The 12,692-nt window shown below is 42.7% G+C and overlaps 1 protein-coding gene across 14 annotated transcripts in view; it reads left to right on the top strand.

The window, feature by feature from the left end:
- The window catches only part of DTNB (dystrobrevin beta), a 382,151-nt gene that overhangs the window by 39,722 nt on the left and 329,737 nt on the right, over positions 1-12,692 (top strand). The window contains exon 1 of one of the 14 annotated variants that reach the window (XM_050948818.1): positions 12,460-12,539. The exons of the other annotated variants lie outside the window; for them this stretch is intronic. The gene's annotated coding sequence lies outside the window, so the exon portion shown is untranslated. Of the gene's footprint in view, positions 1-12,459; positions 12,540-12,692 lie in introns of those variants that run through there. 14 annotated transcript variants of the gene reach the window in all.

The following is a 12,692-nucleotide window of genomic DNA, read 5'->3' on the forward strand; positions in this document are numbered from 1 at the left end:
GGCAGGCTTCCTGCTTCTGATATGCTTAAATAAATTTTGCTGTTTGTGTCATTAGCTAGTTGTTCTTCAAATTCTTGTTTGGCCTTCCTAATTATGCTTTCATACTTGACTTGTCAGAGTTTATCCTCCTTTCTATTTTCCTCACTAGGATTTGACTCAATTTTTAAGGGATGACTTTTTGCTTCTAAATGCCTCTTTTATTTTAGTGTTTAGCTATGGTGGCATTTTTTGGTCCTCTTGCTGTTTTTTTTTGGTTGGGTATACATTTAGTGTAATCTCTTTTATTTTAAATAGTCTCTATGCAGTTTGCAGGCATTTCACCTTTCTGACTGTTCTTTTTTAATATCCATTTAACTGGATTCCACATTTCTGTGTAGTTTCACTTTGTGAAGTTAAATGGTACTATGGTGAGTTTCTTTGGCATTTTCCCCCACAAGGATGTTAAATGTAATTACGTTATGGTCACTATTATTGAGTGATTCAGCTATATTCACTTCTTGGACCAGATTGTGTGCTCCACTTACGACTAAATCAAAACTGGCTCTCTCCTTGTGTGTTCTAGGACAAGCTGCCCCAAAAAGCAGTCACTTAATGTGTCTAGAAATTTTATGTCTGCATCCCTTCTTGAGGTGACATGTTCCCAGTCAGTTTAGGGATAGCTGAAATCCCTTATTATTATTATTATTATTATTATTATTAGGTTTTCCTGTTTTTGTAGCCTCTTTAATCTCCCCGAGTATTTCACAGTCGCGATCACCATCCTGATCAGGGGGTCAATAGACTCATAGACTCCAGGACTGGAAGGGACCTCGAGAGGTCATCGAGTCCAGTCCCCTGCCCTCATGGCAGGACCAAATATTGTCTAGACCATCCCTAATAGACATTTATCTAAACTACTCTTAAATATCTCCAGAGATGGAGATTCCACAACTTCCCTAGGCAATCTGTTCCAGTGTCTAACTACCCTGACAGTTAGGAACTTTTTCCTAATGTCCAACCTAAATCTCCCTTGCTGCAGTTTAAGCCCATTGCTTCTTGTTCTCTCATTGGAAGCTAAGGTGAACAAGTTTTCTCCCTCCTCCTGATGACACCCTTTTAGATACCTGAAAACTGCTATCATGTCCCCTCTCAGTCTTCTCTTTTCCAAACTAAACAAACCCAATTCCTTCAGCCTTCCTTCGTAGGTCATGTTCTCAAGACCTTTAATCATTCTTGTTGCTCTTCTCTGGACCCTCTCCAATTTCTCCACATCTTTCTTGAAATGCGGTGCCCAGAACTGGACACAATACTCCAGCTGAGGCCTGACCAGCGCAGAGTAAAGCGGAAGAATGACTTCTCGTGTCTTGTTTACAACACACCTGTTAATGCATCCCAGAATCACGTTTGCTTTTTTTGCAACAGTATCACACTGTTGACTCATATTAAGCTTGTGGTCCACTATGACCCCTAGATCTCTTTCTGCCATACTCCTTCCTAGACAGTCTCTTCCCATTCTGTATGTGTGAAACTGATTGTTCCTTCCTAAGTGGAGCACTTTGCATTTATCTTTATTGAACTTCATCCTGTTTACCTCAGACCATTTCTCCAATTTGTCCAGATCATTTTGAATTTTGACCCTGTCCTCCAAAGCAGTTGCAATCCCTCCCAGTTTGGTATCGTCCGCAAACTTAATAAGCGTACTTTCTATGCCAACATCTAAATCGTTGATGAAGATATTGAACAGAGCCAGTCCCAAAACAGACCCCTGCGGAACCCCACTTGTTATATACCTTTCCAGCAGGATTGGGAGCCATTAACAACTACTCTCTGAGTACGGTTATCCAGCCAGTTATGCACCCACCTTATAGTAGCCCCATCTAAATTGTACTTTCCTAGTTTATCTATAAGAATATCATGCGAGACCGTATCAAATGCCTTACTAAAGTCTAGGTATATCACATCCACCGCTTCTCCCTTATCCACAAGGCTCGTTATCCTATCAAAGAACGCTATCAGATTAGTTTGACACGATTTGTTCTTTACAAATCCATGCTGGCTATTCCCTATCACCTTACCACCTTCCAAGTGTTTGCAGATTATTTCTTTAATTACCTGCTCCATTATCTTCCCTGGCACAGAAGTTAAACTAACTGATCTGTAGTTTCCTGGGTTGTTTTTATTTCCCTTTTTATAGATGGGCACTATATTTGCCCCCTTCCAGTCTTCTGGAATCTCCCCCGTCTCCCATGATTTCCCAAAGATAATAGCTAGAGGCTCAGATACCTCTTCTATTAACCTCCTTGAGTATTCTAGGATGCATTTCATCAGGCCCTGGTGACTTGCAGGCATCTAACTTTTCTAAGTGATTTTTTACTTGCTCTTTTTTTATTTTATCTTCTAAACCTACCCTCTTCCCGTAAGCATTCACTATATTAGACATTCCTTCAGACTTCTCAGTGAAGACCGAAACAAAGAAGTCATTAAGCATCTCTACCATTTCCAAGTCTCCCGTTACTGTTTCCCCCTCCTTACTGAGCAGTGGGCCTACCCTGTCCTTGGTCTTCCTCTTGCTTCTAATGTATTGATAAAAAGTCTTCTTGTTTCCCTTTATTCCCATAGCTAGTTTGAGTTCATTTTGTGCCTTTGCCTTTCTAATCTTGCCTCTGCATTCCTGTGTTATTTGCCTATATTCATCCTTTGTAATCTGACCTAGTTTCCATTTTTTATATGACGCCTTTTTATTTTGTAGGTCACGCAAGATCTCATGGTTAAGCCTAGGTGGTCTTTTGCCACATTTTCTATCTTTCCTAACCATCGGAATAGCTTGCTTTTGGGCCCTTAATAGCGTCCCTTTGAAAAACTGCCAACTCTCCTCAGTTGTTTTTCCCCTCAGTCTTGATTCCCATGGGACCTTACCTATCAGCTCTCTGAGCTTACCAAAATCCGCCTTCCTGAAATCCATTGTCTCTGTTCTGCTGTACTCCCTTCTACCCTTCCTTAGAATTGCAAACTCTATGATTTCATGATCACTTTCACCCAAGCTTCCTTCTACTTTCAAATTCTCAACAAGTTCCTCCCTATTTGTTAAAATCAAGTCTAGAACAGCTTCCCCCCTAGTAGCTTTTTCAACTTTCTGAAATAAAAAGTTGTCTTCAATGCAGTCCAGGAACTTATTGGATAGTCTGTGCCCCGCGGTGTTATTTTCCCAACATATATCTGGATAGTTGAAGTCCCCCATCACCACCAAATCTTGGGCTTTGGATGATTTTGTTAGTTGTTTGAAAAAAGCCTCATCCACCTCTTCCGCCTGATTAGGTGGCCTGTAGTAGACTCCTAGCACGACATCACCCGTGTTTTTTACCCCTTTTAGCCTAACCCAGAGACTCTCCACACTTCCATCTCATATGTCCATCTCCACCTCAATCCAAGTGTGTACATTTTTAATATATAAGGCAACACCTCCTCCCTTTTTCCCCTGTCTATCCTTCCTGAGCAAACTATACCCATCCACACTAACATTCCAGTCGTGTGTATTATCCCACCAAGTTTCAGTAATGCCAACAATGTCATAGTTGTATTTATTTATTAGCACTTCCAGTTCTTCCTGCTTATTACCCATACTTCTTGCATTTATATATAGGTATCTAAGATACTGGTTTGATCTTGCCTCCCAGCTTTGCCCTGACCCTCCTTCCTCACTGCCATTATAGCCCGTGCTCCCTCCTGTTTCCAACCCATCTCCCAGGTCTTGTTCCCCACTTACCTGTGGGGTTTGCTCCCTGTCCCCGTCATATATCCCTACTGCTAAACTCTTATTGTTCAAACATGGTATGTCTATATAGAGATGCCATGCAACAGTTTGATTCATTTAAGATATTTACTTTATTTAACTCTGCTTTCTTTCACATGCAGAGCTACTTCCTCACCAGTACGACCTACTGTGTCATTCCAATATATTTTGTACCCTGGTATTACCACATCCCTTTGATTATCTTCATTCCACCACATTTCTATGATGCCTATTATATCAACATCCTCATTTAATGTCAGGCACTTTAGTTCATTTTAATATTTAGACTTCAAGTATTGGTATAAAAACATCTGTACATTTTGTCAGTATGTCATTGTCCAATGGAATGCTGATGAGGGCCAGGATGAGGAGGCAGCAGGGACTATGGAGTCAGCAGAAGACCCAAAGGATGAGGCACATGTGTCTTTTGCACCTTTACCTAGACGAGCTGGTTGAGGAATCCCCTCTTCGCCTCCCCTACCCCCCGACAAATGTGAGGAGGACCCCAAGTTGTGGCAGGAAGCAGAACCTGAGGCTGGTAAGTTACAGTGGACCCCCATCTTCCCTGTCAATATACACTCTTGCTCTGGTGTTACATAGATGATTTTAAGCCCAATCCTTGTTCTGCTCAACCCAGAAATATCCCCGAGCAAGATACTGCTATAAATCAATTATTTGTATTGATTTCTGATGAGTCACTTGGGGGTTAGGAGTCACTATTATGCATTTGGCTGAAGCTATGTCTTAAAAACAGATTATTAGAGAAAAATCACTGTGCCCTGTGTGTGTACTTTCCTTGGCAAGCAGTCAGGCAGCAATGACCTGGGGCTGCGTGAACCGGGGAAAGGGAGCAGGTAGATTTACCAAGTTCCTGGTTGAGTATAGGACAATTGTAAAAATTGTATTAAACTTAGTTTGTCTGAAGCTAATATCAGTTGTCTTTCATCCCTTGGAAGATTACATTGTTTCTGTACTTTTATCACCCAACCCCAAGCTTACTGTCCTCTTACAAAACTGAGCCATGTGGAATGGGGAGAAGGTTTAAGATGGAGGAGTGGGCTGTGGAAGAGGAAGGGAATACTTTGAGGAAAAGTTGGTCACAGCAGTCCTTTCTCCCTTGGAAGATTGCAGTTTTTTTCCTGTCCTGATCCCTGGTGTCTTGCCTCGCCCCACACTGAGCCATGCCGCGCAAGCTGGGGGAAATGGAGGTGGGAGAAGGATCCAGACTGGCAGTTGGATAAACACAGTGTGGTGTCCCTTTGCAGTGGAGAAGTGAGGGGCCTGTGGTACAGATCTGAATCTTCAGAGGAGAAAATACAGTTGCAGTATCTTTCTTGCCCTCCATTTTGCCATTGCTAGATAGGCATGGGGCAGAATTTTCTGGTAATGCTGGGGGTTGTGGATGGTGCTATATGTTGTTTACATCTCCCTATACACAGAAACTCCATATGTTAGCTGAGAATATAGTCAATTTCCAGTTGAATTGCCTCTTAGTCCTGTAAGTATATTTCACCAAATTTCTGGCATAGCTGAAACACCAGCTAGGTCTTGAGGTTCAGTGGCAGTGTTGCAAATCTGCTTGGTCCACCTTCAGAGCTACCTAAACCCATCCATTCAGCAATAGCTAGAGGGCTGACCATTAGCAGAAAAGTCTTTTGCATAGATTGCCAGATCTTCTCCACAGGACTGCAAAGCCATCTCTTTTCTATTCTGGTACCTTGAAAACTGTTACGTTCTCCAAATGGTCGCCTTTAAAGAATAATTTGCATACTGATAACATAGCCCCTGAAAGGAAATGTCCCTCCCCCTGCTTTGAGACACTATGAAAATTTTAATTTTTTTTAAAACATTGGTACATTTTTCTTGCCGTTCATAGCCTCTGCTCCTTCTTCCTGGTATGCAAAAGTTGTCTGAGAAACAAGGATAGTATAATAGTTGCATTCATGGAATGACAAAAAGTATCATAAGTTGTGGCCTTCTACAGCAACGTTTTTTATGGATGATAGGAATTTCGCAGCTTCTTCCAAAGGAAAAAAAAATGCTACCCTTGTCTTTGAATTGGCAGGACCTCCCTCTCCTGAGAGGGAATCCATTCTGTCAGGAGAGCAGGCATGGCACCTCAGAGACAGCAGGGGCAGATGGAGAAGGACCCTCAAAGAGCTATTTGGAGAGATGGACAGGAGGAAGAAGGAGCAGACTGAGTTCTTCGGGGCATGAGAGGATTGTTCTCCCCAGTAGGAAGACACACTGATGAACTGGTTAATGAGCAGGAGGCAAGCCATAGGGAACGGGAGCATTCCCTATTGGAGAGGCTCGTAGAACTGGTGGTCGACCAAGTTCGGGGTCTGCTTGCTGCCATTGCCTCTGCACAGCCGCTGCCACCTACTTCTCCAGCCGTTGCCCAGGGTATAGCTGAGCCAGACGACCTAACCCCCAAGTGACCAGATGGGGACAATGGAGCCTGCAAGATTCCTGGGAAAAGTACCCTCCACTGTTATCCAAAACCGTTTTGCTGGTGGACACCCCGAGCATCCAAGAGGGGAAAGATGAGCTTGCAGGAGTCCCTGAATCCCACCAAGTGTTATCGTTTCCTTGACTTGTGTCCTAAGTATAATGAACATAAGATATTTTTAGGTTCTTGATTGGGACCCACAATTCACAGCACATGAATTGCAATGGTGTAACTATCTGGTGCTATTATACTACAAACACTTTTCTGTCTGCATCCCCCTCTTCCTCTGTTCAAAAATATCTGAAGGCCCAAGGATATATGCACATGATGGGGAAGTGCAGTTAGTGCTCTGTACATAGAGAAATTATTAGTTCTTGGTGCAGCAGAACACACAACTTAAGTGTTCTGGGGCTGGAGGTTTGGTGCAAGTTCCTAAGACGGCTCTAGAAAGGTCTGTTTTATCATTCAGAAGTTCCTTGTTCTAAAGCCACTGCAGGTCATCTCAGGTTTCCAAAATGATATGATACTCCAACACTTACTTGTTCTCTTGCACCAGAAGTAATGGTCCACTCCAGGATATACTGTGACAATACTGGCATTCACCATATCTATACCATATGAGCTAAAAGCAGCAAAGAATCCTGTGGCACCTTATAGACTAACAGACGTTTTGGAGCATGAGCTTTCGTGGGTGAATACCCACTTCTTCAGATGCATGTGGTGGAAATATCCAGGGGCAGGTATATATATGCTAGCAAGCAAGCTAGAGATAACGAGGTCAGTTCAATCAGGGAGGATGAGGCCCTGTTCTAGTAGTTGAGGTGTGAAAACCAAGAGAGGAGAAACTGGTTCTGTAGTTGGCAAGCCATTCACAGTCTTTGTTCAATCCTGAGCTGATGGTGTCAAATTTGCAGATGAACTGAAGCTCAGCAGTTTCTCTTTGAAGTCTGGTCCTGAAGTTTTTTTGCTGCAGGATGGCCACCTTAAGGTCTGCTATAGTGTGGCCAGGGAGGTTGAAGTGCTCTCCTACAGGTTTTTGTATATTGCCATTCCTAATGTCTGATTTGTGTCCATTTATCCTTTTCCGTAGAGACTGTCCAGTTTGGCCGATGTACATAGCAGAGGGGCATTGCTGGCATATGATGGCGTATATTACATTGGTGGATGTGCAGGTGAATGAACCAGTGATGGTGTGGCTGATCTGGTTAGCTAAATTACTTGTCATTTAGCAGCAAGGTCAGCAGTCTCTGATACGTCAAATTTCTGCCCAAATTCCACTTATCATCTTGCTAAACACCTACTCCACTGCATAACTGCTTATCCTGCAATAAGGAGCAGGAGCAGACCCACATCATCATACCATTGCTCTGTCTTCCATCCACTTTGGCAGGGAATAACAGTGAGGGGAGACGTAATGAGGCTCTGCAATTGATAGATTTGTGAAAGTGGAGGACAGTACCTGGAACACAGCAAAGCGGTTTCTAGAGTGTCTCCCTGTCTGCACTGTGCCCTGGGAAACTGCCCCTGTAATGGTAACACTTATGTTGTGCAACAGTGGTAGTGTGGATGTGGGTAAACGCATGTACCTAGCGTTATATTTGTGTCCAGTATAGCATATGTAGACACTTAGCATAAGTATGGCAAACATGCCTGAGTATGTATGTGTCCAGTGACTGAATATGCATGCCAATGTAGACATAACTGAAAACACTTAAGAGAAAAATGCTTTGAGGATTTATTTTCTATTTCTCCTTCAAGAGCTTAGAAAATTCCAGATTTATATTAATCATTCTAGAAGTCATATGACAAAAAAAGAAGACGTGACACTGTTTCCTAAGGGAAAAACAGTCAAAGAACAACCTAATACTGAAAACAGTTTTTACCTCTCTTGGAAATTATTTTCCTATTAGTTTTAATAACATTTATCTCAATTTAGTTTCCATACATGCACTCCTTTATTAGTTCAAAGGCCACTTGGTGTTGATTACACCCAATGTACAAACATTAAGTCCACATACATCCCTGTATTTCAAAATGGTGGCTGCACTCAACATTCAGCTTTTGTTTCATGCTAAAGCCCTGACCACAGACTGTTTAGTAGCCCAGGCCACAAAGGGCATGTACCAACTACCTGTTTTCCTCTCCCCTCCGTACATCTATCCTGCTCAGAATGGCAGCATGGCGCAGCCACAACCTCTACTCCACCTGTCCTCTACTGTGTTCCAACAGCATATTCAAATAAAGAAAAATTCAGATATGTGAAATTCAGTAGTTTGAAATGAAGTTACAGGAAAAAAATGGTTAGTATTCTCAGTTTGCATAAGGTAGACATATCAGTATTGCATGCCCGTAAAGGTTCTAAGACTACAGCTTCCTGCTGATATTGAGAGAGATATATATGCCCTGTAACACAGATTTGTACAGGAAAATAAGTTTACCTTAGGAATTGTCTATCCGTACAACCCTGAATGGCTTTTTACAGGGTTTGAGAAAGATAAACAGTTAAGGCTTCAAACAATCAGTATAAAACCTGGTGTATTTTTCTCTGCATGTTGGCTACTGCTTATCACCCTATTAATCTCTACGTGTGTACACATTCATTATTTAATAATTTGTTCTAGTATCTTTCCAGGTATTGAAGTTAGGCTGACTGGTCTATAATTCCCTGGATCCTCTTTGTTCCCCTTTTTAAAGTTAGGTGCTATTTTTTCCCTTCTGCAGTCCTCTGGGACCTTACTCATCCTTCATGAGTTCTCAAAGATAATTGCTAATGGTTCTGAGCTTGCTTCAGCAGCTCTTTAAGTACCTTTAGGGTGAATTTCATCAGGCTCTGCTGACTTGAATACATCTAACTTCTGTAAACATTCTTTGACCTGTCTTTTCCCCATATCTACAGGGGAGGTAAAGCAGAATCTAAGACTGAGAAATTGCTTGTTGTTTATTTTCTCTGGAGATTATGGGGGATAGTTGCACAGTCTTTGTCCCTGCTATGGCTCGCTGTTCCCTTCCAGTTGTGTAGCATTACACTTCACAGTGTAGTTTGCTGGTCTGCCCTTTTCCCTTTTGAATAAGGCCATTCTCCACCTCCTAGTCACCCACCTCAGTCTAACATCACTGAGAGTCAGAACAGCCTAAAGGGGAGGTATAGGGGATGCCCTATGATACTACATAAGCATCCCCAAGGCACAGCCTAAACAGTGAAGCAAACCAAGAACATAATTCCCAACCCCCCCCCATCCTCCAAGCCACAACTGTAAACCCAGATAGCATATATTGCACATCCAAAAATCCCAATCTAGTCCTCTTCATACACATACCACTTATAATCTCAGAGCCCCCTCCACCTCAAGAATGGGAAGAATCTCAGGAAAGGGAAATCCAAAATAGCTTTTTAAAAAATATTTATAATAGCCTTGGGAATGTGAATATAACTGCTTGTTGGTTTTTCCCCCTACTCCCCCAGCTGTGGCACCTGCAGTGGCCAGACCTGCAAGGATGGGACCTTTATGAACGACTGAGTGGCTGGCTAACTTAAAGGGAAGAAACAGAAAACTGTGGAGGAAATGTTTCCAGACCTCATTGCAGAACCCCCAAATTGAAAACAGCAGCAATCTGAAGGTCTGAGAGGAAAAGACAGGGAGATATCAGAGAAAGTTTTGCAGTGGCCAGAGACTGCATTGCCATGGCAAAAGACACAGTAGAGAAGGATATGCTTGCAGCAGCAACTCTTGCAGGCAGTCCAGAATCAGGATGCTCAATTGCAGTGCATGCTGGTAGCAGGCACACAGACAATCCAGTGTCCTCAACCAGGACCCAGCCATGTTCTGCAATCCCTGGACACTGGGAACACAGGCATATGTTCCCCACAGCCCCTAAACAGCCATTCTCCCAGACACCATTCCCCACTCCAGCTGAAACTTGAGGCAGTGAGAACAGTTTTACCTGGGAACCCAGTTCTTTTTGACATGTAATGACCCTGATACTTAGAGCCCCGACATGCGACCCCAAAAAAGCAGAAGAAGAGGCAGAAGCAAGACATATGCTTGCCTGTGAATTGGAACATACCCAGTCTTGTGTTTTCCCCTCCATTGCACAGTTTCACTTTAAAGAAGTATTTCATTGTTTTAATTAAAGATTCATTTCTGCTTGCTACGCAATACATTATTTAATAATAAAAAACTATTAAAAATTCATTCAAAATGATTTGGTAATGCATGGTACACAGAAAAACTGTTACTTTTCCATAAGGCATAGGTTTTTATAAAAATATGAAGAGACAGATGCAAGATGAAATAAGAAATGCCACCCAGTTACTACTTATTTGGTGTATGCAATCCAGTTAAGCCACGCCACACCACACCACAGTGTTCTTATTAGCTATACAGACGCTCCCTGACTTACACAAGCGTTCTGTTCTGGAACGCCTTGCATAACTCGAATTTTGCGTAAGTCGGAAATATATACTGGAGCATTATGCAAAAACAAAAAAAAAAAAACCCTCCTATTTCTAGCTTACGGAACTTTTTCTGAAAGTGCGGATTTGCGTAAGTCGGGGTTGCGTAACCCGGGGGGCATCTGTATTCAAGGCCACACAGAAGGTGCTGCAATGTTCATAATTCATTCCCCACTGTCACCTGGATAACAGCTGCACTTACAGCTGCACATTTTCAAGCCTGAGACTAAAAGTCAAAGCAGTAAGCATCCCTGACAGTACTGCAGGGCTAGTGCAGCACAGATCTCAAAAAAGTTTGCCTTCACCATGCTGAAATTCTTTTGCCACTGCTGATCCTCCCAGTTTTGTGGAATGATCCTTTCCCACTAATCAGTGCTGTTTTCTTGAGCTCAGAAACGGCAATGCACAATGTGAAGCTGCTCCAGGAACAGTTATATAAATATCTCCAATTATTATTATTATCATCATCTCCTTGAACTGGAAGGGACCTTGAAAGGTCATCAAGTCCAGCCCCCTGCCTTCACTAGCAGGACCAAGTAATAGCAGTTCCTGTAGTAGCACTTGCTTGATGTCTTCCTCCTCCTCCTTCCTCTGCTGCTGGAGATGCTGCTGCTGCAGTCACATTATCTGCTTGGTGGTACAGTGTGCAAAGTCCAAAACTGAAGCCACCTGGCTTCAGGAACTCAAGAAGCCCAAATAGCTTCTATGCAGTCGTGGCTCCTAGCACAAAGGCGCAGATCATTGTTAGGTCCACACTGGCCAACAGGAATTCAAAAATGGTGCTAGGCCACCCAGAAAGAGGAAGCCTGGGACAGAGAGACTGGAATCATGGAACTTGTTATTTTGACCTTAAGTCCCAGAATTCCACTGGCTTCCCCTGCACATCCCATAATGTGCAGCAAAAAACCTCTAATGCACACAGCACAACAGCGAAGCAAAGGACCATGGGATATCCTCCCAGAATGCCAAGTATTTAGGACACACCAAGCCCCTGACATCTAAATACAATAATGCAAATTAAAGGAAGGCACAGAAGTCCCATGTGCATACTACTAGTATGGTTTACCAATATGTGTCAACTCAATTTGAACTAAATCCCCCATGTACACAAGGCTTTAGTTACTGTTCCCGGACTATATTGTGTGTGTGTGTGTGCCCAAAAAATGAAAATTGATTGTGCTCACATGCAACCATAAACTTCCAGTTCAGTGATCAATTTATTTTTGTCTATCAGAATAGCCAATATAGAAATACCCTGAGTTGGTTGGGATGCTTTTTTGTGCTACTTGTGCTACAGAGATAATTATATTAGCTGACAGCAGCAGAAGGCTGTTATTCCAGAGGGAGATGGGCTGCTGGGTCCTATGAGTGGTCAAGGGAAGTGCAAACCGGTAGGTACTCTCCTGCCTTACATGGAACCCCAAATGTGGGGAGATGAGGCTATGTGCAGGTCCAGGGGTAAGAGTGGGGGAACCTGGTTTATTATAGGAGTTCCTGATACACTGCATGTGTTGTTACTGCTGCTGTTTTGTCAGCAACACAAGCCCAACTCTTTAGAATGTTCAGATATCATTGATACTAGTTATGCTTCCAAAGGTGCAAATGGAAATATTGAAATGAGGAACAACCTTGTACATACATGGGTGGAAGACTGCGTGTGGATCTCTCTTCATTCAGAAGCTGACCTGGTACTTATTTGTTTAGAACCAAAAATGTGCTCAGCAGTGCAGAAGAAAAACTGAAGATAACCCTTTTCCCAAAGGGATTACTGTCCACAGAGCAAATGGAAAAGATAAAGTGCCATTGGAGGGTAGTGGCTTGATGTGGTAGGCTTTCAGTTCCACCAAAGCTTCCATTTACTTAAGGTACTTGTCTGGCCATCCTATACGCACCTTACAGCCTTTAATGTATTTTTCCATGAGACACCCCTGAGAAATAGGAAGTATGGTTATTCCTGTTTTTCAGATGGGCACCTGGGGCATGGAGAGACTAAGTGACTTGCCTAAGGTCACACAGGA

The sequence above is a fragment of the Gopherus flavomarginatus genome, chromosome 4 (genome assembly GCF_025201925.1).
Source record: "Gopherus flavomarginatus isolate rGopFla2 chromosome 4, rGopFla2.mat.asm, whole genome shotgun sequence".
In the NCBI taxonomy this organism is placed as follows: domain Eukaryota; kingdom Metazoa; phylum Chordata; order Testudines; family Testudinidae; genus Gopherus; species Gopherus flavomarginatus.